This window comes from Vulpes vulpes, chromosome 1 (assembly GCF_048418805.1).
Source record: "Vulpes vulpes isolate BD-2025 chromosome 1, VulVul3, whole genome shotgun sequence".
NCBI lineage: Eukaryota > Metazoa > Chordata > Mammalia > Carnivora > Canidae > Vulpes > Vulpes vulpes.
In genome coordinates this window covers 29,477,708-29,504,391 of record NC_132780.1, presented here as the reverse complement: position 1 = coordinate 29,504,391, position 26,684 = coordinate 29,477,708, and the positions used below count along the sequence as shown (strand labels likewise).

At 38.6% G+C, this 26,684-nt stretch overlaps 1 long non-coding RNA gene and 1 other non-coding gene across 4 annotated transcripts; one reads left to right on the top strand and one right to left on the bottom strand.

The window, feature by feature from the left end:
• The first annotated feature begins 285 nt into the window (after positions 1-285).
• LOC112922051 (uncharacterized) lies at positions 286-26,161 on the top strand. Of its 3 annotated transcripts, none has more exons than XR_012002169.1 (4): positions 286-836; positions 1,146-1,225; positions 19,864-20,021; positions 26,046-26,161. It is a non-coding gene; the product is annotated as an uncharacterized lncRNA (long non-coding RNA). The 3 variants fall into 3 exon arrangements; XR_012002171.1 differs by lacking the exons at positions 19,864-20,021; positions 26,046-26,161 and adding exons at positions 10,403-13,987; positions 15,390-17,537; XR_012002170.1 differs by lacking the exons at positions 19,864-20,021; positions 26,046-26,161 and adding an exon at positions 10,403-14,165.
• LOC112922159 (U6 spliceosomal RNA) lies at positions 18,925-19,029 on the bottom strand. Its single transcript, XR_003235397.1, has one exon. It is a non-coding gene; the product is annotated as a U6 spliceosomal RNA (small nuclear RNA).
• Positions 26,162-26,684: the final 523 nt, after the last annotated feature.

The following is a 26,684-nucleotide window of genomic DNA, read 5'->3' as shown; positions in this document are numbered from 1 at the left end:
GGTCGGGCCCCGCGCCGGCGCTGAGCTCCCGCTGGCTCTGGGGCCCGGCTCGCCAGCTCCAGCTCAGCTTCCCCGCCCGCTCACGCCCGGGGAACGCCCCGGGAATCTCCGCGCGGCCCCGCCGACTTCCCGAGAAGCCCGGGGCGTGCGTGGCCGGCGCTGGCCACGCCCACTGCGCGCGCACCCGGAGAAGGGCGGTGCTGTGGCTCGGCGCACGCGCGCAGGCGCAGGCGCAGTCCGGGGTCGCGCGGCCGGCCCCCGCCCCCGCCCCCGCCCCCGCCCCGCGGGACCGCCTCAGTCCGCCGCCAACCGGCCTCCTGAGCGGGTACCTACTCCGACGCGCCCCGGGCGCCCGAGCCAGTGTCGCCTGAGGCGCTGGGAAGACGGTGTGACCGGGAGCGGGTGGAGACGACGCCTGTGACGACGGGCTTCCCGGCGGCCCGAAGTGGGAGTGGTGTGGGCTTGGCGGAAGGGAGAGAGGAAGAGGAGCCGAAGGGGGCAGCGGCGGCCGCAGCCAGCGGCCTCCCCGCGCCCTGACAGGCTGGGCCGGCGCCCGGCGCGCTCGGGACTTGCCGCCGCCGCCTCGGCCGCTCGGCGCCTGGGCCCGGACTCGCGGCGCGCGTCGGGGCGGAGAGCTGCGGCCGCCGCGCGGGGACAGGCCCAGGGCTCGCCGCCCAGGGATGTGAGTGGGAGCCGAGCCCGCGCGGGAGGGCCCGGGACGGCCCGGCCTGGAGGACGCCGGGACCCCTGCCCACGCCGGGGGCTCCGCGGGCGCCGCGTCGGAGCAGCCCCCGCGGGCCGGGGGGCTCGCCTTCGCCGCCGGATCGCTGCAGCTGGTGCGTGCGATGGCTGCGTGGCCTCTGGGTGGGGGGCAGCGCGCGTCCGCCCACCTCACCTCCCTGCCGCTGCGGGGGGCGTAAACTGGTCGGCGGGGACAGTCTTCCGCTTGGAGGGGAAGCCGGCGGCGGCGCGTTTCGCTGTCGCCGTCTGCATCCATGTGCGCCTCGCATCCGCCTTCCCCCCTCGGCTCAGACCTCTTCCAGGAGGTTCTAGACGCCTGAATCGCCTGGGGAAGAGCATCTATCTCCCCTGGATTTCTGCGGTAATAACCGCTGTTGCTGCCCTTTTTTTTTTTTTTTTTTTAGGTTTCAGAGTCAGGCGAGGGAACAAGATGTGAACTGTTGCGCTTCTGCAGAAGAAGGCCCTTCCTCCCCTTCCCGCGAAGGTGAGTGCGCGGTGTTCGCGGCGGGCAGGGGGGCTCCTTGCGGCTCGGTCCTCTGGAAATGGCAGCGCCGGACTTAGAATGTTGGTCCGCGGGGGCGATTTGGGGGGTGTTTCTGTTGCTCTCCGACCCTTCGAGAGACCTTCGCTGCCTCTTTCCCCGCTGATGATTCAAGTAACGAGACTTTGCGGAAGCAGCATTTGCCAGTTTACCCGTCCTCCTCCAGTATCCAGAGAGTGTTCACCTCTCAAAGAGGAACGTTTTCGACTAATAACAGATACCTGTTGAGAGGACACTGCCAGCTGTTCTTGCTGGAGCCTCTGCTACCACAACGAGTGCTTCCTGGGTGGTTTTATCTGCCTGTTTGCTGTGTCGGTTGAATTTACCCAGTTTGCTTTCCGGTGGTGGTTAATCAGGAGAAACTCCTTTTGTCTGAATGGAAGGGCAGAAGCGGCTGAATATGTCAGAGATGGGGGGGGGTGGAGGGGGAGGAAGACCGTGGAGAAGGAAAGTAGAAGTGAGACTGAGAGAGAGGACAGTCGCTTTTGGTTTCTTAATAGGTTTGTACAAGTGTGAGTCGTTGGGCTCCTGAAAATATTCTAAGCAACACCCAGCAGATTTGAAGATGAATAATCAACCTTTGACCTCTCTTTCCCCACCCCCTTCACCTTTTCTCACGAATGTGAAAATCACTAGCTTGCATGTGCAACAACGTTATCTGTTAGAGTGTAACAGATCTGCACGCTGGTTGTGTCCAGCCCCTGCCTTAATAGTACACGTATTTACTTGTAGAGGAAAGCGACAGTTCTTGCTGACTACATAAGCATGTAAAGCTTGTTTTTCAAGCTGAGACAAGTGTCTCAGGTATGGGAAGGGAACGTGGTCTCTTCTCTCTGCTTCACCTGGCTGTTGCTGAAAGGCCGGATGCTTTTGAGGCAGAATAGGGAAATGCATTGGCTCTGGAATCAGATCTGGGTTTGAATCATGGTGTTCCTGCCACTTAATAGTTGTATTATTTAAAATGTCTTTGAGCCTCACTTTTCTTAAAAGGTGGTTGTGACGACTCAGTAAGATTATGCGTGGGAAGTAGTAGTACATTGCTTGGCTACTGTTGAAGTCTTGGCTACTCTCATGGCCGGGCAGGCAAAGGGGATTTAGAGAAGGGCAGAATCACTCAGCATGAGGTGGTCTGCCAGGGGCCTGTGTTTCTTCCTCGTTAGTAGAAGGAGAAAGACCACTTTCAGGTCTTGAACTGGTCGAGGGGGTCTTAACAGCCTTTTTATGGAAGGGTTCCACTCTTCTCTCTCCCCACACCCCCTCCCCCATCATTGCGCGGCCTCTACCGACAGTTGTGCTGCCCTCTTGTGGTTAAATTGTGCCAGAGCTTTCTTCCGCTCCTCCCCTCTTAACATTTTTTCCCTCCCTCTGTTTAGGCCCCTCGCCTTTGCTCCCAGTTTCCCAAACTGTGTGCTGAGGTGCCCTAGAGCAGCAGTCACCTCAGGCTTGAACTGTTTGAGCTAGTTCACAGTTTCAAGATTAAATCGACACATTTCTTTTCTACAATGCCCCATCTTTGCAAAGCTGTCTTTTAAAAGTTCCTCTGATAAAAAGCAACTACTGTGTGAGAATCAATGTGATACAGGAGAGTGTGATGTCCAATTTGATTCCAAGAAGTTGTACAAGGCTGAGCAAGCACTACGTTGTAAAAATACTAAGTGATTTGAATTCATCTACTGACCTTTTTCTTTTGGCTTAGGGGTGCTATGAAAATATTACTAAGAACTCCCTGAATGGAGAAACTTTGGGAACCTTTTGCTTTGGCTTTTGGTTGGCTTTTCTGATATATACAAAACATTTTTGAAATGGAAAAACTGCATTTTTTTAAATGTTGGTCACTGATTCCTATCTCCACCAAAAGTATTGATACAAAAATTGGTAAAATTATTGATACAAAGCTAGTACCAGCTGGTAGTGGCTTAGTATATTTCCTCTCCTATTTAATATCTTTATAGCTTCTGCCCATTCCTTTCATTTTGAAGTGAATTCTATTGCTTATTTGTCATTCTAGTCACTTCCTGGTTTTTCCAGTCCTCCTCTTCTAGTGTTTTTGAGTGTCTCCTTAGACTCACCATGCCCCTAATGAAAAATCATCATTTTTATACCCCTTTGGAATTTTCTTCTCTCCTGGTCATATAGGCTTTAAATTAGGCACCATCTTTAAACTACTACTTTCATGCGCCTCTTGAACTAACCCATTCAACATGTCCTGTCTATATTTCTTTTATCTCTCATCTCTCCTTGCCTCACTTTACCACCTGAATTCCAGGACTTAGTTCCCTGAGTCTAGAATGTTGAAAGTCATTATCAGCCTCTCAGAATCTAGCATCTCTTTCTTCTGTTCATCTACAATAGAAATGTCACTAATACTCCTTTTTGTGGCATTCCTTTGCCCCCAAATCTTCAGTGAATTCCCACTTTCTACCTGTTAAATTTAACTTTCTCTTTCTGGTTCTCAGGATAATTGTCATAATTTCCTGCCCTGTTTATTCAATCTTTAGCCTAAGGACCCACAATGAACATTCTCTGCTATGGTCTTTCAAGCCGCTTTTCACGTTTTCTGATAATGGTTATGCTTATTTCAGTTTTTAACTTCCGTTTATGTTTTCCATCCTTCTTCAGTCAAGCCCAATTCTGTATCTCTACCACTCACTATTTCGTAATGAAGGAGGGCCTCATTCTCATTTGAAAAAATGAGGATGACTGTAGCACTCTTTCTATAGGATTGTAGTCAGAATGAAGTGAATTAATACATGAAAAGTCTTCAAGACCAGTGCCTGGCATATTAAGTACACCTTAAGTTTTAGCTTTTGTTATTATAATTATCATCACTATTATTATTACTACTATTACTATAATTATACTCCTAGCTAAAATTCAGCCTAATTTCTGAAACTGTTTCTCACTAAATTTTGTTTTTTTCCTTTCCATGTTTTTATTCTTTTAGTTACAGAGGATCCTCACATAATTTGTTTATATATCCTGCTCTGATTGTTTGATAATTTCCTTAGTGTTAACCTTATCTTTTCAAGTTGATCGTATACCCTTTGAGGAATACATACGTAGAGTGCTGAGCACATGGGGAAATTCTGTAAATGTTGTGTATTAAAAAGCAATTTTAGTCACCAAACAAATATCTATTAATACTTAAAATGTAGAAGGTACATTGCTATGTCCAAAGAGATGCAGAAAAATATAAAATAGGTTCCTTTCATTGAGAACTTAAAATGTAACTAGAAAGATAAGGTAAATAATAAAAGTTATAGATATTTGAGGCCACTTAGAGGTGAAGTGAGCAGGGAAGGCTCCAGAGAGGAAGGAGGTATTTTGCATAAGAGGAAGGACTGTGTATAGGTCATAAACAGAAGCAAAATTTGCATGACATTTTCAGAGATCAGTACATAAGACAATTTGAAATGAAAGTTTGAATGGCAGGGTAATAAGAAATCAGGTTGATAATATAGATTGAAGTTACATTTTGGAAGCCTTTAAGTGCTAGGATGAGAAGAATGTACATTGCTCCATAAGTAACAGAGAAGCTTTAAAAGTTTGGATTGAGAAAAAGCATATAAGAGAAGTATTTTCGGAAAAACAAAGTGGCACGAGTGGCACAATGTAGAATATGAATTAGAGAAATGATAGACTAGGAAAATAATTTAGGCCTAGTGTTTGGATTTAGTGAAAATAGGGCTGGAGAGCTGTGGCATAAGACTTCATTCTAGATTGGATAGGAAAGGAGGATGTGGTCGGGGGGAGGGGAAAAGGAGTAATCAAAGATGACTTTGAAGTTTTGATCCTCAGTGACATAAGAAATTGAAGAGTGTTGGAATGCCAGGACATCTTGAGAACATCTGGGCGAGTCTATGAATTTTGTACATTGGGAATCTGAGGCCTAAAGAGATGTGAAAATGTGTCCAAAGTGACCCAGCTAGTTGGTGACAAAGAAAGAATTAGAATTTTTTAAATGACAGTACTGACAAATAGATATGAAGGTTTTAGTAGCTGGTTGAAGAGATTCAAACAGCTGGACTTATATTTTTGATGTTTAATTTGACGTGACAGTGAGATAAGTGAAAATAGATAGCTAGACAGTAGATGAGTGGAACTTGGTAGAGAAGTTTAAGGCTGGAATTGTGGTGGTCAGAAAGAGCGGTGGACCTGAAATTGAGCCTTGACAATTGCCCATAATTACAGGGTGAAAGAAGAGCAATTGGCAAAAGAGATAGAGAAGGAGCTGTCAGTCTGAGAGGCAAATGGGTAGGTAGATTAAGAGGGTGGGAATGATTAACATGTTGATTATTGTTGATCACTGTGAAGAAATGAGAAGAGTCACAACTAAAAAAAGACCTTAAAAATTTCCTAACATGAAATTTAGAAAACTAGAAGATGAAAGTTGGTTTTAGGTTTCTGCTGCAGAAATACCTACTGTTAATATTTTATTCTCTCTAGTATAATATATGACCTTTGAGTTTGACAGTTGGGTAAGTAATGGAGACTTCTATCCAAAGTTATCACTGGGACTAAAGATGAGAATTTTAGGTATAATAAAGATGGTAAGTATTTTTGACCGTTTCTGTCATTCGTTTCCTTTTATATCACACTGTCCAGGTACTGCTCTTCCTTGTGGGAATTAGCCTTACACTTATATTATTTGAATGAGTAGACATTCAGTGGTTCTTACTAGACCTTCAGTGGTCTAGCAGGTTAGACAAATGATCTCTGGGTGCATTCATACTAGTAAAATCTGAATAGAATGATAAGGTATTAATTTCTAAAAGGAAAGAGAAACCCTTGGTTAGATAACTTGTGAAAGTGAAGGTAGCATGGTTAACAGTGTTTAGGAGAGCTGGGAAGGGCAAAAGGAAGCATTATCTCTTTTTAAAGCCTGTACAGTTTAGCTATCAGAGGTGGACTAGCTTGAGATAGTCCATGGGCTGTTTTGCTTGAATGCTTATTTTCATTTCCCAAGGACGTATTTTGGCCTGTTTTTCTGCTGTCAGTCCTTGGGATTAGGGTATTCATTGTTGCTTACTAAATGACTTTAATACATTCTGATTATAAAATAAAATGCCACTAGGTAATATTTTGTAATATGAAAGGCAGTGTGATGTGAAGAAGTGCACTGTTTTTGGAAATCAGGGGATCAGGGACTAACTGCTGTCAACATGAGTTTGAACAAGTCACGCGATCATTGAGCCTCTTTTCCCTCTTATTTGGAAAATGAGGGAATGGAATAAATCTTTGTTCAAAAATACTTTGTTTATTTTAGAAACGTGGAGTCACATGGTAAAATGTGAATAAACTTAAGAGTTACTACGGTTTATAGCAAGAAACAGCCTCTTGCTCTTTCTGCATCTCTGATTCTTGTTTTCCAGTAAACCACTTTCAGATTTCCTAAGTGTCTTTTGGTGCTTACTTCCGTTTTTTTCTAAATACCACAGTCCATCATCAGTAACACCCTTCCTATCCTCTACCTGTGCCTACACTCCTTTTCCCCTTTATTTACTTATTTGTCTTGTAAATATTTTGAGAGAGAGTGTGTGAGTGCATGAGCAAGGGAGGGGCAGAGGGAGAGGCAGAAGCAGACTCCCTGCTGAGCAGGGAGCAGGATTTGGGGACCATGACCTGAGCCACCCAGGCGCCCTTGCCCTTTTACCCTTTAAAATGAGTGAACTGGTCAGGGTCGCATCTAAGGCTTCTCCATCTGCATGTGCAGAGAAACCCATCTCCTTTTGTCTTCAAGGACTTTGCTATTGTATTTCTCTCTCTCTCGCACTCTGTTTTTCCCCCTGTTGACTCCGTATGTTTTCTGGTTGCTGTTGCTATTTACTATAGTGATAGAAAACAATTGCTTTATTAGGCTCACAGATATTATGGGCCAATAATTCAGATAGGCTACACCAAGAATGCCTTGTTTTTATTCCACAATGTCTAGAACCTCAGGAAGACTTGCTGGTTGGGGGTAATTTAAAGGTTGGGGACTAGAATGTGAAATGGGAAATCTTGTTATGGCCATCTCTGAACAAAACTCTTGCCATAGTTTGACACCCCCCCCCCCTTTTTTTTTGCCATACTTCACATGCCTCACATGCAAAATACATGCAAAATACACTAACCCCCTTCTCAGAGACCTGTAATTTACATCCTATCATGATACCAACTCAGGATGTAGTATCCTCATCATCTAAGTCAGATCCATATGCTGTTGAGGTTCCTTGGATATGGTTTCTTGAGAATGATTTCTCTTTAACTGAAGACCTGTGAAGAGACCAGGAATGTGCCCCCATGGGATTAACATTCAAGATTGGAAAGGCATGTGTTAATTGCATAGACATTACTGTTCAAAAAGAGGGATAAGGGAGCCATATGGTAATAGTCCACTGCAATTCTGAAACCTAGTGGGGCACATGCTGGCAGTTCCTTGACTAGAGGTCAGTCCTACTGTCTGTACATTGTTCCTAGTTGGCAGTGACTGCTTCTTTTGGTCATTGATTTCACCTTCTGAATCATTCATTTTTTCCCAAGGGAACTGATCTGTCTTTGCAACTGAGTAGCCATCTGAACTTGCTTACTGCCTATAGTCATTCAGAAGCATCATATTAGGTAGTTACTGCCCCTTTTATTGTAAACTGATATAATTCCTTTAAAAAGTGTGTGGACTTCTGTGTATCAGTTCATAATCTACTCCATCAGACAAAAGCCATACCTACAAATCTCTTAGGAGTTTTTCTTACCTTAGGCTCCTTGTGAGGCTACTGTAGAACAATACTTTTAAGATCCTTAGATAATTTTTTGTCTGAAAGGATCAGTGAGGTACTTAGATCTTTCTGAGATCTTATAGTCCCACTCTAGATTTAAGAAAGAGCCCTGAAGCTCTTTCTTACTGTAAGAACACTTTGCTGGCTGAGAAGAGTATTCTGAGCCCTTGAAATTGACTTGAAATTGCTTTCCAAAAGTGATGGCTGATTTTTTAGCCGTCTCATTTCTCTACTCTCTTAGTTACAAAGGTAGTTAGAAGAAGCCACCTGCTTTTCTTCAGCATTCTACCTAGAATCTCCTTAATTCATTAGGTATACATTGCATTTTCCATGTTACTGTAGGTGATAGTTCTGTCAGACTTTTCAATACAGTAGAACTAAGGTCTCCTTTTATTCAGCTTTCCAATAGCATTTTCCTTGCTTGTCATTAAATTCTGACAGCGTGATTGAGGCCCTTTTGCTTTTATTAAATCTCCTCAAGCGCCTTTAATTATGTGAGCTCAAACACCAGATGGGCCCTCACCTGTTCCTTAGCTGTACTAGAACTGTTTCCTAACCTGGTGGTTCTCTTCATAATTTACCTTGAGAGCTAATTGAAACACAAATTGCTGGGCACCACCCCTGGAGTTTCTTTTTTCTTTTCTTTTCTTCTTTTTTTTTTTTTAAGATTTTATTTATTCATCGTAGACATAGAGAGAGAGAGAGAGAGGCAGAGACACAGGCAGAGGGAGAAGCAGGTTCCATGCCGGGAGCCTGACGCGAGACTCGATCCCGGGTCTCCAGGATTGTGCCCTGGGCCAAAGGCAGGCGCTAAACCGCTGAGCCACCCAGGGATCCCCACCCCTGGAGTTTCTGTTTGAGAAGGTCTAGAATGGAACTTAGTAATTTGCATTTCTAGCAATTTCTCAGTGATGCCGAGAATATTGATTTGGGGACCAGACTGAGACTCCCTGGTTTGAAACAAGTTGGCACGGGAACAACCCCTTTCTGTCTATGATGTTGCTGTTCACAGCTTTTCTTGATAGGCCTAGTACAGTGTCTTGGAAACAGGATTGCTGTGCGTTGAAGAGTCGGTCAGGAGCCTATCTTAGGGTGTTATGCTGTGCACGTTTTATTGGTGTACCATGTTTGATTTGTCCCTGATATATTTGGAGTTTTTCTGAGAAATGGAGCAGTAGGGCAGCATCAGCTTCTCAAAATACATTTTCAGCCTTTAAAAAGAAAATCAAGCAAATAGGGCTTGGCAAAGTTTTTCTATTAAGGACCAGATAGTAGGGATCCCTGGGTGGCGCAGCGGTTTGGCGCCTGCCTTTGGCCCGGGGCACGATCCTGGGGACCCGGGATCGAATCCCACGTCGGGCTCCCGGTGCATGGAGCCTGCTTCTCCCTCTGCCTGTGTCTCTGCCTCTCTCTCTCTCTCTCTCTCTCTCTCTCTCTCTGTGTGACTATCATAAATAAATAAATAAAATTAAAAAAAAAAAAAAAAGGACCAGATAGTAAATATTTTAGGCTTTGTGGGCAAGATTGTCTCAGCAGCAGCTACTCAACTCTGCCTTTGTGGTGCACAAGCTACCATAGACAGTACATAAATGAATGGACTTGTAAAGATTTATTTATAAAAACAGGCAGCTGGCTAATTTGATCTGTGAGCTGGTTTGCCAGTTCCATTTTACTCCTACTTGACTCCACATTCTCTTCAAGCTACTGCTTGCCCCATTGTCTATTTTCTTTAAAACTCTTGGGAAGAGTTGTCTGTATTTTCTCTTCTTTTTATTCACTCAAAAAATTTATCAACTCTTTTTAAAAGATTTTATTTAGAGAGTACTTGAGTAGGGGGAGGGGCAAAGGAGAGGGAGAGAAAATCTTAGGCAGACTCTACTCTGAGCACAGAGCTTGATGCAGGGCTCAATCCCATGACTCAGAGACCATGACCTGTGCCAAAACCAAGAGTTGGGTGCTCAACCACTGGGCCACCCAGGTGCCCCAAATTTATTGACTTTTTGAACAGGTCACACATTTAAATAGAATTGAAAAGTATTTTAGAGAAGTGTTTTATAATTCAGAAAGTATTAAATATCTTTGCACATATGTTAATATGCATGTATGGAACCATAACTATAGGTTAAATACAAGAGGAATTGCTGATTCAGAAGTGGTATATGTTACTAATTTCAATAAATACTGTCAAATTGATCTTCATAGAAATGGCAGTTTGTATGTTTCTACACCTGTTCTCAGATGGTTTGGTATTTGTCAATTTGAGATGTAAAAAATAAAATCTTACAGTTTTAGTTTGTTCTAAATTTTCCTTTTCTGGAACTTGTTTATTCATCTCCTAGCCCATTTTCTTTTCTTCTTCTTCAAGATTTATATATTCTGGAAGGAGAAAGTACCTGCGCAATTCTTTTGCTTGTGAGTGGGGGCAGGGACAGAGGAAGAGAATCTCAAGCAGACTCTCAGCTGAATGTGGAGCCTACCTCGGGTTCCAGTGCCAGAACTCTGAGATCATGACCTGAGCTGAAACCAAGAGTCAGAGATTTAACCGACTGAGCCACCCATGCCCACCTGACCCATTTTTTTATTGGATCGTTGACCTATTATTTTGATTTGTGGGAACTCTTTCCAGGCTAAGGAAAATAGCTCTGTGTTTGTGAAATAAATTGTAAAATATTTTCCCCAGGTTGTCGTCATCTCTTTTTTACACTGTAGTGTGATTTTTGTTTGTCATGCATTCATTTTTGAATTTTTATTCTATTCTATTGGCCATCTTATTTATTTATTTATAAATTATACTTAGATCTCTGCTCTAAAATTATATTTTGAAACTCCCCCATGCTTTCTTGATTCACCTGGAATTTATATTGGTGCAAGGTATAAATGAGATCCAACTTTTCCCCCTCAAATTGTTGTTCTAATACTATCTGTTGAATAATCCTTTTCTTTGCTGTGGGAAATGCTAATGTTTTAAATTGTGTATATAGTTGTGTCTGTTTCCAGCCTTTGTTTTGTTCCAATAGTGGCTCCTATGAAACTACTATGATTTCAAGGTCAGGAAATATTTCTATTAATTTCTTTAGTTTCAGGTTCTATACAAGTTTAGCATATGGAAGGAATTTAAATGTTTGAAAATAAAATGAATAACTCAACAGTATAGGGTTATAAGTAGATCTTTGTGCCTACTATTCGATTTAATCAGTTTCTTCACTCTTTACACTTGGATTTAACCTTGGTTTTCTGTGTATTACTTCTTTTTGGCTTATTGTGAGGTTTTATTTTTTTGTATTTGAATGGGTATTTGTTAACTTGTGAGTCTGTTCTTATTAATCTATTTTTGGCCTTAAATTGTGAAAAACTAACAATATGGTGTATCTTTTGCATATGAAGAGAAGTTTGTCATTTCATAATAGCAATCCACAAGATAGTCCATTTGAGACTTGGATTTCCTTAAGTTCTAGTATATTGGTTTCATAAGGGTTTGACATGGCAAGATTCATTAGGAGAGGATTTTAAGACTAGGGAATGACCCAGAGAAGAAAATGGTGAATAATTGTGTCAGTCCGTCTAATTTATGATGGGAAATTGAGGAAGTGGAAATTAATTCAAAATAGAAAATGCTTCAGTGTCTAGAGAATTTGTGTGAACATAGTCCTCATTCTTTGCTTGTTTGTCCATAAGTGCTTATTTTATTTTTTATTTGATGCATTATAATCTTTTTAAAATTTTTTTTTATTTATTTATGATAGTCACAGAGAGAGAGAGAGAGAGAGAGGCAGAGACACAGGCAGAGGGAGAAGCAGGCTCCATGCACCGGGAGCCCAATGTGGGATTCGATCCCGGGTCTCCAGGATTGCGCCCTGGGCCAAAGGCAGGCGCCAAACCGCTGCGCCACCCAGGGATCCCGATGCATTATAATCTTTAAAGAGTTCTTACAGAGGAATATCTGAAATAATGTTCTGACATGGTGTATTTTTAAAATCATTATGAACTTAAATTCATACTGACTTCAATAACTGAGATGTTTTTTGAATGTCAGTAAATGATAGTACTAAATACTTCACTAATAGGATTAAATTTCCTGTTTCTATAGGCAAATTCATCACTTCTGAAAATTAAAAATTTTCAAGAACCTTTTGATGATATAGGTTTGGAATATGATGGTTTTCAAAGGAGATCTTAAAGGTGACCCCTGGCAACTTTTAAAATGTATTCGAAGCACTTTCCCCAATTTTCATTCACATTTTTTTTTCCTGTGTGTTTTATAAATTTGAAATACACCTTTTCCTATGGAGTCATCATTAAGCACAATTCTAAAAGTAGTTCAAAAGTTACTCCCTAAGACTAAAAATAGGGAAGGGGATAAATTTGTAGAATAATTTATATTTTCTCACCTTTCTGTTCATATATAATTCATGTCTGGTTTCCTAGGAGGACTTATAAATTGCATTATATGTTATATATGTACTTTTGTGACTGGTCCCAGGTAAAATGGTTTTAGTAACCCTTAAATTGACTAAGTTTTCATCTTATATCCCTTGTTTCTTATGTGAAAGAATCATAATGTTTTAAAAAATATATATTTGCATATATTTTATACACTCTTCTAAGAGGCATCAGTAGTATACAAACTTTGAACAATATTTCTTTAAATAGAAAAAATTCAAGTGAATAAAAGTGATTATTTAAAAAATTACATTCAGCAATCAGAGGTGCAAAAAGAATTGTAAATGCTGCTTATGATTGACAGAACTTGCTTAAGTTTTGATATCTTTCTGGATGTTTCTGTGTAGTGACGTGAATAGAGTCCTTCTTATTCTAATTTGAACGTATAATTCAGCAGTGTATTGTGGGGGTCTTTCCATTTCAGTGGTTAGAGATTCATTTATTCATTCAATCATATATTCAGTCCTTTTTTCACCCAGTTCAGAGGGTCAGTCAGTTCACTCCCATCAGTTGCTTACTCTTTTGTCTGTCATTTACTTATTCCATCAGTCACTCATTCATTCTGCTGGTTAGTAAGTCACATTACTCAGTAGATGAAGCTAGTTAGTCACTTACCCACCTACACATACACTCAAGCAATCAGTTAGCATTTAATCATTCATTAAATAAATCATTAATATAATCATTTAGTAAAAACTTATGCAGTGCCCATTTTGTGCTATATATAGGATATAATGCACAGGATATAATGCACAGGATATAATGAAAGCCATGATGTAAGCTATCATTTTTAGTATCTTCATCATATTTTCATTGGCTAAGCATACCATCATTATCAGATCCTTTTAATGTTATCTAAGTTTTTTTTTTCATTATTATAAAGTGTTTCATAGAATTCATAGATATGTATCCCATTACTCTTATCTTTTTAAAAGGAACAAATTCTTAGATATTGTTCCTTTCACATCTTTGCCAACACTGGGTTTTGCCAGTCTTAATCTTTGCCAGTCAGATAGGGCAGAAATAATATTTTTATTTACCTTTTTCAGATTATTAATGATAATCAAATTTTCATTTTAGGGAATACTTGTATTTTTTTGTGAAATGCCTATTCATGTTCTTCATCTATTTTCTTACTGATTAATGTGATTATATTAAACCTAATTGATTATATTAAAACTTTGCGGCATATGTTTTTCTCAGAGAAGCTTTTAAAAGCCTTTAAGTCTTTATTTTCTGTATTCTTTGCTGAGATGTTAGGTTTGGAAATGATGCACATACACAAAAGATTTTTGGTATAGAATTAAAGTGATAGATTTAAAACACACCAAAAAATGTATTGAAAATATCTAATTTCAGATGTTTAAGGGGGCAAGTAAGAAGAGCAGAAACTAACAGCATTGTTTTTTAGAGTATTTACAAACACTTGAAAATATTTAAGTCATTTTGAAGGAGTAAGATCCAAATAAAAAGAGAAGTTTAATGGAAAAGTGAAATAAGGGCAGCCCGGGTGGCTCAGCGGTTTAGCGCCACCTTCAGCCCAGGGCCTGAGCCTGGAGACCCAGGATCGAGTCCCCACTTCAGGCTCCCTGCATGGACCCTGCTTCTCCCTCTGCCTGTGTCTCTGCCTCTCTCTATCTCTCTGTGTCTCTCATGAATAAATAAATAAAATCTTAAAAAAAAAAAAAGGAAAAGTGAAATAAATGCATATACTCATTGCAGAGATTGTTTCCAGTAACAGTTATATGAACTTTGAAGTAATTTTTGGACTTTGATATGTGTACTTTCAGTAGTTTTCTTTTTTTAATTTTCAAACATTTCCTTAAGGTCAATTTTTTATAAATATCCCGTATGTGCTTAAAAATATATGTTGGGTGGAAGGTTGTAATATATTGTCATTTTTCTAGTGGTTTGTGTCCTGTTTATCAACTTATAGGGCTCTTAGATATTGGAGATATCTACTCCTTTTTTGGTAAATGAATTTCAAATATTTAATCTTCATATTTTTTGGTTTTGTTTATGGTTCCTTTTCTCTAGAGAGATTGAAAATTTAATATAACTTTTTCTTTATTGTACATTTAGAAAACTTGCATGTCTTCACTGTCATTAATGTGTTTAAAAGGTTGGTTATAAGATAGTAAGGAGAAGTAGAGACGGGGGAACTGGAGATAGAGATGCATATCCTGCTTAAGGCTTTGAAATTCAAGTGGTTATAGGGACCTTGGGTGGCTCAGCTATTGAGCGTCTGCCTTCAGCTCAGGGTGTGATCAGGAATTCTGGGCTTTGCTGCTTGGAGCCTGCTTCTCCCACTACCTATGTCTCTGCCTCTATGTCTCTCATGAATAAATACATAAAATCTTTAAAAAAAATTCAACTGGTTATAAAAAATGCTTTATTAGCCAAAATAAATATGGACCCATACAGCCAATTTGTGTGACTTTTGTTATATGAGTTTTGGGTTTCCTATCTTGTATAACACAGTTTTTTGTTCCAGCTAAAAGTCCTATCAGAGGTTCTTCCAGTATTTTCATTATTTTATTTTGGACATCTTTTTTTTTGTTAAATATTTATAGATAATTTTTTAAAAAAGATTTTATTTATTCATTCATGAGAGATAGAGAGAGAGAGAGGCAGAGAGATAGGCAGAAGGAGAGCCCGATGTGGGACTCAATCCCAGAACTCCAGGATCACGCCCTGAGCCGAAGACAGATGCTTAACCGCTGAGCCACCCAGGTATCCCTAATTTTTTTTTTAAAGATTTATTTATTTATATGTGATAGACATAGAGAGAGAGAGAGGCAGAGACACAGGAGGAGGGAGAAGCAGGCTGCATCCTGGGAGCCCGATGTGGGACTCAATCCCAGGACTCCAGGATCACGCCCTGGGCCAAAGGCAGGCGCCAAACCGCTGAGCCACCCAGGGATCCCCACATCCCTAATTTTTAAATATAAAGTATAGATTTAGCATGTTTTCTTTGGTTGTACTGTCAGTTACGCCAGTGTTTTTTGTAAATAAGTATCTTTTTTTACTGTATTGAAATGTCATCATTATCACCTTAAGTTCCCATATATACTTGGATTTATTTCTGGATGCTGTCTTTGTCCACTGATCTATGTGTATGCCAGTCCTCTTTTGGTTACAGTTTTTTAATAGTAAGTTTTAATATATAATGGGGTAAATTTCTTTGTCATATTTCTGACAAATATATCTATGACAAATACGAGAAAGGAAAAATAGGAAAAAGCCACAGACAGTTCGTAAATATACATGGACAACAAATATACCTAATCTTCACCAATATTTAGGAGAATACAATTAAAACTTCATTCCTTCTTTCCCAGTGTGAGATTTCTAGTAGATAGTATGGAAGCTATGGAGGAAAAAAAAAATCCGTTCCTTAATGGTAATAACTTTTAAATTAAATGCCTATCAAATACAATCATACAGAATTTAACAGGATCTGCATTTAAAAAAAATACCTGGTTTGCATTTAATCTTGTTTTTAGGTGGTAGACATGTCCCTATCTAATAATAATGAGATCCTTCCATTATCCCAGACACTCTTCATTAGTCCTTTTGTACTGTTACAGCTTTTATATGGATTTTAAAGCATATTTTGAACAAGTAAAGAAAGATCACCAAATAACTGCTTTTTGTGTACCATGTTTTGGTTTGATATGTCAAAATCACAGCCTTTTTCTTTAGCAAATACTTCTAAGTTTTGGATAATTAAAATGTGTAATACCTCCCCTCCCACAACCAGAATATTTTAGTTTTAACGCATTCAAAACCCCTGCCTTTACAAAATTTAGTTTGTGGTTTTCTATTAAGTGTACTTAATATAATAGTCTCTACCATTTCTGACTTTGTAACATTTTTTGCTAATATTCATATTAAAAAAAGAAGTACAACATAATGGATTAGATAGTGTGAATAGGAGATAAAAACGCTTAAAAAGCTATCTCCTTTTGAAACCTTTTTTTCCCTAAATTAATTTTTTCTGTATTCTTGATAACTATATCTAGAATCTGTTTTATTATGCCATGTTAGGAAGACCTTCTATTTTTGACAGAAGAAGAATAGTCACTCTCTCTTTAAAGAACATACAAAATTGAATCAGTTTACATGTAATTAATGTAGTTAAAATTAGTGTAACTCCATTTTCTAGCAGAAATTGAGGAAGAACAAGTCTTAGACCAAGTAGTCGATAGAGCATAGACCACATCTCCTTTTCTTCTTTTTTTCTTTAATAATAGCATAATTGTATAGAATGGCTGTAATTAATGCTGTAAATAATCCACCCTTATCCCCTGGAAGCTTCAGTGTGCTTGAGTAAACTTCTGACAGTATTTGTTTTTTTTTGTTTTTGTTTTTTTTGTTTTGTTTTTGTTTTTGTTTTTCTGACAGTATTTGCATCTATAACCTACTGACTCTTCTTGGAAATGTAGGAAGTCATGCTTGCAGCGCTTTTGGTGGGCCAGAAGTGCTGTGAAATTAACACTCCTGGGTGCAGCCCTCAGCCACAGACTTGGACTCTCAGGGTGTGATACTGTATAAATAGAACAGTTGAACATATTTTATACTGTTTCTGAGAGCTTTTCTGAGGGTTAAGCCCACTGTGGTAGCTGATTTAAGAGTGCAGATTTATTGGTTGTCTTGCCTTCCCTATACCACTTCTTTCTCTGCCATTGTTACCCAAACTTAAAAACTAATATACTTTCTTTTGAATCCTGTATCAGGTTTTGCTTCTAGGAATATTAAAATTAAGGCAGTATGACTTTGGGGGTAGTGTGACCAAACTTCAATGAGAAGTTTCATTTTCAGCAGTTTTATTTTTCAGCATGTATGAATTGCTGTATTTTTTTCACCCTCACTGTACATGTGATTGGAAGAGGAAAAAAGGAAAAGGGAAAAAAAAAAAAAAGAGAGAAAAGCTCTAGTGTTGTCTAATACAGTGTGAGGAGAAAGGAAAGTGCTTGTCTTTGGGTGAGATTATTTCAGTTTATTGCACTTAATCCTTACAAAAATACTATGAAATAATAGATGAAACTGATTTCAGAGATACATCACAGGGGACAGGATTCAAACCCACTTGCATGGGATCCCTGGGTGGCGCAGCGGTTTAGCGCCTGCCTTTGGCCCAGGGCGTGATCCTGGAGACCCAGGATCGAGTCCCATGTCAGGCTCCCGGTGCATGGAGCCTGCTTCTCCCCTGCCTATGTCTCTGCCTCTCTCTCTCTCTCTCTCTCACTGTGTGCCTATCATAAATAAATAAATAAAAATAAATAAACAAACAAACCCACCCAGTTGCATTTCATCGGAGATACATCACAGGGGACAGGATTCAAACCCAGTTGCATTTCAAACTTGGATCCTAAACCAAAGGCTATATATATTCTTCCTTTTTTTTCCTTTTTATTTTAGTATTTGAAGAAAAAATTTCGAAATATTCTTAACATAGAGGAAAGTAGAAAATATTAATCTGTATTTGCCATCCAATTTTATTTTATTTTTTTAAAGATTTTTTTTAAAGATTTTATTTATTCATGGGAAAAACACGCACACACACACACACACACAGAGAGAGAGAGAGAGAGAGAGAGAGAGAAAGAGAGAGAGAAAGGCAGAGAGACACAGGCAGAGGGAGAAGCAGGCTCCATGCCGGGAGCCCGACCCGGGACTTGATCCCGGGTCTCCAGGATCACACCCTGGGCTGAAGGCAGCACTAAACCGCTGAGCCACCCGTGCTGCCCTGCCATCCAATTTTAACAGTATTTGGTTACTTTTTGCTTTAGATCTTATTTTTTTAAAGAAATAAACATCATAGTTTCAGTTGAAACTCCTCTACCTATTCCTACTCCTGTGTCTTGACCCCCATTTAACTCACTAGAGGGTAGTCACTAGCCTGAAGTTAGTATCATTTTCATGCATATTTTAAACTTTTACTACATATATGTATCAGTGAATAATATGGTAGTATTAAATCATGAATTTAAACCTTAAATTGTATCATGCAAAAAAAAAATCAGTCTCTTGCTACAACTTTTTAAACCTCACTTATCTTTATGACAGTCATGTATCCATGTTTTGATATATAGCTCTAGTTCATTCATAAAATTGATGAATATTCTTATTGTAAGAAGATTCTACAGTTTATATATCATTTTTTTCTACTGCTCAATATTTAGGTTATTTTATTTTATTATTTTATTAAGTTTTCATTTTAATTCCGGTAGTTAACATACAGTGTTATATTAGTTTCAGATGTACAATATAGTGATTTGACACTTCTGTACATTCCTCAGTGCTGATCAGGACAAGTGCTCTCCTTAATCCCCATCACCTATTTCACTCATTCCTCCACTCACCTCCCCTCCTGTAATAATTTCAGTTTGTTCTCTATGGTTAAGAGTCTGTTTCTTGGTGTGTCTCTCTCTCTTTTTCCCTAGAAATCTGAAACACCTCATGAATTTGTGTGTCTTCCCTGCACAGGGGCCATACTAACCTCTGTATTGTTCTGATTTTAGTATATATGCTGTCAGAGCAAAGCACTATTTCAAATAATACCACTGTGAACATTATGCAGGAATTTCTGGTTTGTAGGATAGTTATATCTTCTGATTAGTTAAATGTACCCTAACTGCCCTCTAAAACCAGTTGTTTGAAGGGTTCTACATCCTCTCATCCACACTTGGTATCTTTAGACTCCTTGATTTTGGCAGCCTGATTGGCATGATTTGATATATTAATTTGCATTTACTTAACTATAAGTGAGATCTACCATCTTTGTTTATTGATCTATTCATTTGCTTCTTTTTTCCTTGGGGTTTCTTTTGATTTTTTTTTTTTTGTAGTTTCTTTAAGTTTTGTAGCTTGGCTAATTTTAATCAAGAATTGGTACCATTTGACGCCGGTCAGCTTGATAAAAAATGTCCTTTTTTGCTGAACTTTCTGTATGATTTTTGTTATATGTCTCTTCTTAGCACTGTATACCTTGATTTTTAAAAAGGAAATCCAGTCTGGTGTACCAGAGTGGCTCAGTTGGTTAAGTGTCTGACTTTGGCTAAGGTCCTGATCTCAGGGTCCTGGGGTCCAGCCTAACATCAGGCTCTGTGCTCAGCCAGGAGTCTCTTTGTCCCTCTGCCCCTCCTCCTGCTTATTTTCTCTCTCTCTCTCTCTCTCATTCTCTCTTTCAAATAAATAAAAAAAAAGGCTTAAAAAAAAGAAGAAATCCAGTCTGATGTTCTTTGTCTTTTATTTTTATTATTTTTTAAAAAAGATTTATTTATTTATCTAATCTATCCAATTTATTTATCTATTTATTTATCTATCTATTTATCTATTTATCTATCTATCTATCTATCTATTTATTTATTTATGACATAGAGAGAGAGGCAGAGACACAGGCAGAGGGAGAAGCAGGCTCCATGCCGGGAGCCTGACGTGGGACTTGATCCCGGGACTCCAGGATCACGCCCTGGGCCAAAGGAAGGCACCAAACCGCTGAGCCACCCAGGGATCTCCTGTTCTTTGTCTTTTGGAAGGTGAGTTTCATTGGCTTATTATTTACATTTATTGTATTTGTTGACATTTGGACTTAAAAATTTTTTATAGTCCTTTGTTTTGCTTTTAATTTTCTTTTTTTCTGCATTCTTACAGATTATAAATCTTTTCAATTGTTAACATTTTCTGACATGTATACTTGAATATTCACTTTTATAAAAAAGCTCAAAATTATTTAGTATACCTCTCCTACTAAATAGGCAAGGAAGAATCAAAAGCTATCTTTTTATTTTTTATTTTTTTATTTTTTTATTTTATTTTATTTTATTTTTTTTTCAAAAGCTATCTTACTTTCATCTAAAGTTTCAGTTTTTCATGTTTCTTTTTAGGTTTTCCATTTTTAAAAACCTGTCAGTATCTAATACCCCTTTTTTTTTTTTTTAAAGTTTCTTTTTTTTTTAAGATTTTATTTATTTATTTATTTATTCATGAGAGACACAGAGAGAGAGAGAGAGAGAGACAGGCAGAGGGAGAAGCAGGCTCCATGCAAGGAGCCCGATGTGGGACTCAATCCTGGATCTCCAGGATCACACCCCAGGCTGCAGGCGGTGCTAAACCACTGCGCCACCGGGGCTGCCCCTCTAATACCACTTTTACTGTAGTTAGAGATCAGAATCTTTAAGAGGAAAATTTTGTAGTAAATATTATGAGCAACTTTTGTTTTTAAATGTACATGAGAGATGAATTGTAAAATATAAAATAAAATATGGGACTTCACTCCCTGAAATTTTCTAATTGAATAACCTGAAAACACTCTTACTAAGAAATGCTAGATGAAATATAACAGACATCCCTTAAGAAAGCTTTTTTCTTAGGGAGAATTTTGAACATACAAAAGTGTATATATAATGGTATAATGAGCTCTTACACAGTAATCACTCAGCTGCAATAGCCCTTATGACCTGTGGCCATTTCTGTGCCAGCTGCTTTCACCATTAATGTGTTATTTTGAAGCACATTGTAGACATATCATTTCTTCCATTAATATTTCAGTCTTCAGTCTGCGTCTCTAAAATACAAGAACACCTTTTAAAAGTAAAAACATCACAATTCCTTAATATCTTTAAATATTCAGCAAGCATTCAAATTTCTGAATATTTGATATACCATAAATGGCTTTTTAAAATGGTTTTGTTTTCTTTTTTTAAACTAGGATCCAAATGAGGTCCACACATTGTGACTTTACAGTCTTTTAATATTTCCTGCATCCCTTGGCTTTTTTCTTTAGTAACCATGTTGGTTATAGTTTGCCACACTCTAGATTTTGCTGATCCCATTTTCATGGTGTAGTTTAAGGTGTTCCTCTGTTCTCTGTTGCCTGTAAATTGGTATTTTGCAGACTTGATTATATTCAAAATTGTCCTATACCACCCAAAAATATTTTCTTACATATTCTTGTCTTACTGTTTTTTGTTTTGTTTTTTTTTTTTGTTTTTTTACTTTTTTCAGCTGATTACCTTCAGAATTCCCCTTTCCCTTGGAAATTTGGATTTCTATAGCATTTGTTTCCTGTTCTTTACCTTCACTGCATGTCCCTTTCCCTAACGGTATCCTGTCACATCTACTCTAGGGTCTAGAGGAAGTATTTACAGTGCTGTTTCCATAGGGTAATATTTATCACCCTAATACAAAAAACAAAAATCTTGTCCTTTGGATTAATATGATACAGTATATTATCATCCTCAGTCTCTCCCGTTGTCCTCTGCTGTCCTTTACTTGCCTACTCCTATGTTATTAGTTGAGACCTTTTGGCATCTAACTTGGTTTTCCTCTAAACTCCCTTTCCTGATATTATCATAGGTTATGTCATTATCTGGGTGAAGAACTCCCCTAAAGATACCTTCAATTTTCTTAATATATTTGACTCTGCAGTGTCATCCACACTCGACAGCAGTACTGCTTTCTCATGACCTCATTCTACTGAAGCCCTGTTATCATCTCAAGTTACTCCATTTCTGAAGTTGTACCAACTTCATATTCTCTCGTTATGTTCTCTTGTATTTTTTAGGTCTTTTATATTGTATTCCTGTGCTCCTGATCCTGTTCATGGCTGTTCTAGGGTTAATACCTCCCTCCTTTGTTTTCCCCTTCTTTCTTTGGTGTTATCACTGTTGGCACCTCCAGTAGCTTAAGAGTGATTTCTTATTTTTTTGTTCTCCTTTGGTCTTTGTCAGCAGCTATCCTGTCTCTTTTCTGCTCTTTACCCTTAATAGCCTTGCTAACTTGTTTTCCTTTTTCTCATTATTCTTCTTAAATCTTTCCTTTAGATATTTCATATACATTGGTTTAAAAAATCAGATCATACAGAAGAACTTAAAATGGAAATACAGAAGAACTTAAAATGCAAGAACCTAAAATGACAAGTTTTATTCTTTCCACCTCAATCCTTTTCTCCAGTTAGTTTTTTTTTTTTTTTTTTTTTTAAGATTTTATTTATTCATGAGAGACAGAGAGAGGCAGAGACACAGGCAGAGGGAGAAGCAGACTCCATGCAGGGAGCCCGATGTGGGACTTGATCCTGGGACTCTGGGATGACGCCCTGGGCCAAAGGCAGGTGCTAAACCACTGAGCCACCCAGGGATCCCCCAAGAAATCATTCTTAATTCCTCATATATCAAGCTGATTACCATGAATCTTCTTATAGGTGCTCATGTTCCAAATATTTAAAATCCACTTTCCTTTCAGACTTACTTTTCTGTCTTGGTGCTTAGCTACTCTTTCTTTATACTTAGTTGCTCAAACAAAAATCTCAAATTCAAATTAGATTCTTCCCTTGCCTTCACATACAGTTAGTAATAGGGTGGATCTGTGCGGGAAATCTAGGTAGTACACACGCCCTGTCCTTTCACCTTGTGTATTCTATTACAGTTCCTGCAACACTTTATGTATTCTTTTATATATGTCCATATTATTTCCTTTCTAGCCAAGAAATGGCTGTCACTATACTTGGATGTTTGACTATGATTTAGGGAGGTATTGCGTTAGATGTAATTGGCCAAATGCGAACTTTAAAAGTATGTTTGGCAGCCACATATCTGGTAGAAAGAGCTTTTGAGGCAGAGTGTTATCTTTCTTTTGGAAAATGTTGAATGTGTAAATGAACATGAGGTAATTTGAATGAGGTCAGATGATATCATAGTATGTAAACAGAAAAGTGATGGAATATATTTAGACTAGAAAATTTGACATGAATAAGTTTAAAAATTACAGAATTTCTTATAAGCTAACAAGTATGGTACATACCTGTTTTATATAGGTTTTGGCTGAATTACTCCTAAAATATCTTTGTAAAGAGAGGGGAAATATATAGGTAAGCACAGTATAATGACATTTTATCTTGTTTTTGTCAAGGATTCATAAAGCAACATTTTATATTTTACTGTATCACAGGAAATTTCTTTGATGGTTATGGATTATTGTGGTATAGTCTCCAAAATAAGCTCTATTCTGTGAACATTGGCTTTAAGCGATTTTTTTTCTACTTCTATTTTTTTATAAAAAATAATAGAGAATAGTGGAAACCAATATACACTTACAGGGAACATGGCTAAATTTCAACAAATAGAATATATTCCAAATATTAGCAATTAGCAATCATTGCAAAAAATATTTTATGAAATGTATACCAGAGTTGTTTTAAGGTAGCCTAGAGGCCAATTAAGACATTTTAAATAGTATAGCAAAGAAAAATTCTACTTAACTAGGGGATCCCTGAGTGGCGCAGCGGTTTGGCGCCTGCCTTTGGCCGGGGGCGCGATCCTGGAGACCTTGGATCGAATCCCACATCAGGCTCCCGGTGCATGGAGCCTGCTTCTCCCTCTGCCTGTGTCTCTGCCTCTCTCTCTTTCTCTCTCTATAACTCTCATAAATAAATAAATTAAAAAAAGAAAAAAGAAAAAAAAAAGAAAAATTCTACTTAACTAAAGAGGTGATAGAAGCAAAAAACTAAGGGAAAGAACACTGATGCCAGAAAATAGGTTTTTTAGGAAAGGATTCTTTTATTTTAGTGTATAGTAAAGCCAGTTTCTTAAACTGACTAATTTAAAAGGTGAGGCTAAAAAACAATTGATATTTCTTGCTATTCCCTTTTTAGCTGTCATTCCTCAAGTGTCAGTTTAGTCTTTGAGGAGTGTAGGGATACAGAAAAAGAGGTCCATTAATTCTATAGCATGCTATTAGTGTAATTCTCAGTGTTTCTTTGTCATTACTGTGGGAAATTTGATAAAGAATATCTGAGAAAAAAAAAAACATCGGAGACCTTTTTTTTTTTTTTTTTAACAATAGTTGTTGAAAAGTAGATCCAAATTCTTACTAATGATTTCTATTGAAGACATGATGTTCCCGTTACCATTGACAAGACGCTCATATTGGACTTTCTCTGCCCTTGTGCAATTCACACATTATGTAACTTTTCTTGGCTGATACTATACTTGGATGTTTGATTATGGTTTAGGGAGGTATTGCGTTAGATGTAATTGACCAAATGTGAACTTTAAAAGTATGTTTGGCAGCTACATATCTGGTAGAAACCAACAAATCTAAAGTAGGAATGAGAAGAAGTAAGGACAACAGAAGTTTGTTTTGATGCTAACAGGTATCTGAGGGAATTGTTTCACATTTTCTGTGTAAGAATAGGCATACTTTTTAAAAAACTATTTTAATCGGTCCTAATTCACATACCATATATTTTGCCCCTAACCATACGTTTTTGTTTTAAATTGTAGAAGCAAAACTAGAGTCTATATGAAAGTGAGTAGTGAGAAATTGTGTTTAGCTATTATTCCCAACTACTTTAGTATGTAGGTTTTATGCTTTTCTCAAACCATTCTCAAAGAATGGTTTCTAGGCTTATTGGGTTAGGATAAGGGATTATGAAGATGACAACCATTTGTCTTCTTGAATGGTATTATAGACGAGGAACAGAAGGAAAGTTCTCCATGTTATAGATTTTTCCATTCATAACTTTTCCTCACTAGGTTCTGTGATTTGAGCTAAGAAACCATATCAGATCAAACAATAGGCTTAAAGAGTGAGAGTATTTTTGTGCTGTACTTCAGTATTTTTGCCTCTTTTATCAGAAGCTGCTAAAATTAGTAATTATCCCTAAGGATAAAAATTGGTGAGGGAATGTCTTTTTGGATGCATTTCTTTTAAAAAACAAATGTGCTTTTATGGGAAATTCTTTTGATTTAAGTCTGTTTGGGCTTAAGGTAACGTATCTTTTTGACTGAGTTTGCATGTAAGCAGTACTTTGTATAAATGCAGAATAAGGGAGCCCTGGAAAAGCAGCAGTTCAAAGAAAAGATTTATTTACTAAAGTGTTTTAAAAGTTGAGATTTGGATAAGCTTATCAGTTTGGTTTTGGTTTGGCTGCATATAACCAAAAATACAAGATTTTTGTGTTTCAAGTAAAAGAAGTGTGAAACTGGATTATGCTGGACCTTTGGCTCCATGATTATTAGTTACCAGCCATCTTTTTCTTTTCCTGACCTTTATCCTGACCATTATCAGGATCACCTTGTGGTTGCAAGAGGGCCATTATAGCTCCAACCATGGTATGTATGTTCATTCTGTATAGCCTAAAGGAGGAAGGGGCAACAAAAAAGAATGCTACTTCACAGCTAAATCAGCAAAGAGTGGGATTATTGCATCATAGTGTGGATATATGTGTAGCAGGGCCCAGTGGGTACAAGAGCATCTGGCCCCTGGGGTCCCAAACAGACAAGTTCTGCCCCTCAATGCTGACAGAATCCTAAGGCCAGGGGATCCCTGGGTGGCTCAGCGGTTTGGCACCTGCCTTTGGCCCAGGGTGTGATCCTTGAGACCCGGGATCAAGTCACACATCAGGCTTCCTGCATGGAGCCTGCTTCTCCCTCTCTGCCTGTGTCTCTGCCCACTCCCCCCCCTCTCCGTCTCTCATGAATAAATAAATAAAATCTTAAAAAAAAAAAAAAAATCCTAAGGCAGAGAGACAAGAGGTGGTAAAACAAAGTAATTTATTTCAGTGAAGCCAACCCTGGGAAGACCGCGGGCTGACCTCTCAAGGACTACTTCCCAAGTCCGGAAAATACTTGCAGGTTTATGTGGGACAGAGGTAGGTGGGTACATGTATGTGGACAGTAAAAGTCAAATTGATCCTTGTCTTGGGATCAGTCCCCTGGGATCTTGCTGGTATCATGGCAGTCATTTTTGAGAGATTTTGGTTCCCATTATGGGCTTCCTGCCCGCCCCCCCCCCCGCCCCCCAGGGTCTTTTGCCTAAATTAAAAAATAAGCTGGAAAGAATTTAGTCAGTGGAAACTACAGACTCAGGTCAAGTGGAAGTAATTAAAGTCCTCTCTCATTTGTATAATTTTGTAAGAAACTGCCAGTTTTGCAGGATAGTCACTCAGTTTAACATTCCCACCGGCAGTGAGAGTTCCAGTTTCTCTACAACTTTGGTGTCATTAACTTTTTAAAATATTTGCCATCCTAATGGATGTGTGTTGGTATCTCATGGTTTTAATTTGTATTTTCCTGAATTGATGGTATGTAGCAGGTTTTCATGTGGTTTTGGGCAGTTTTTAAAATCTCCCGTTTGTTAAGTTTGTTTAAATATTTTGGCCTTTTTAAAATTATTGGATTATAAGAGTTTCTTCTGTATTC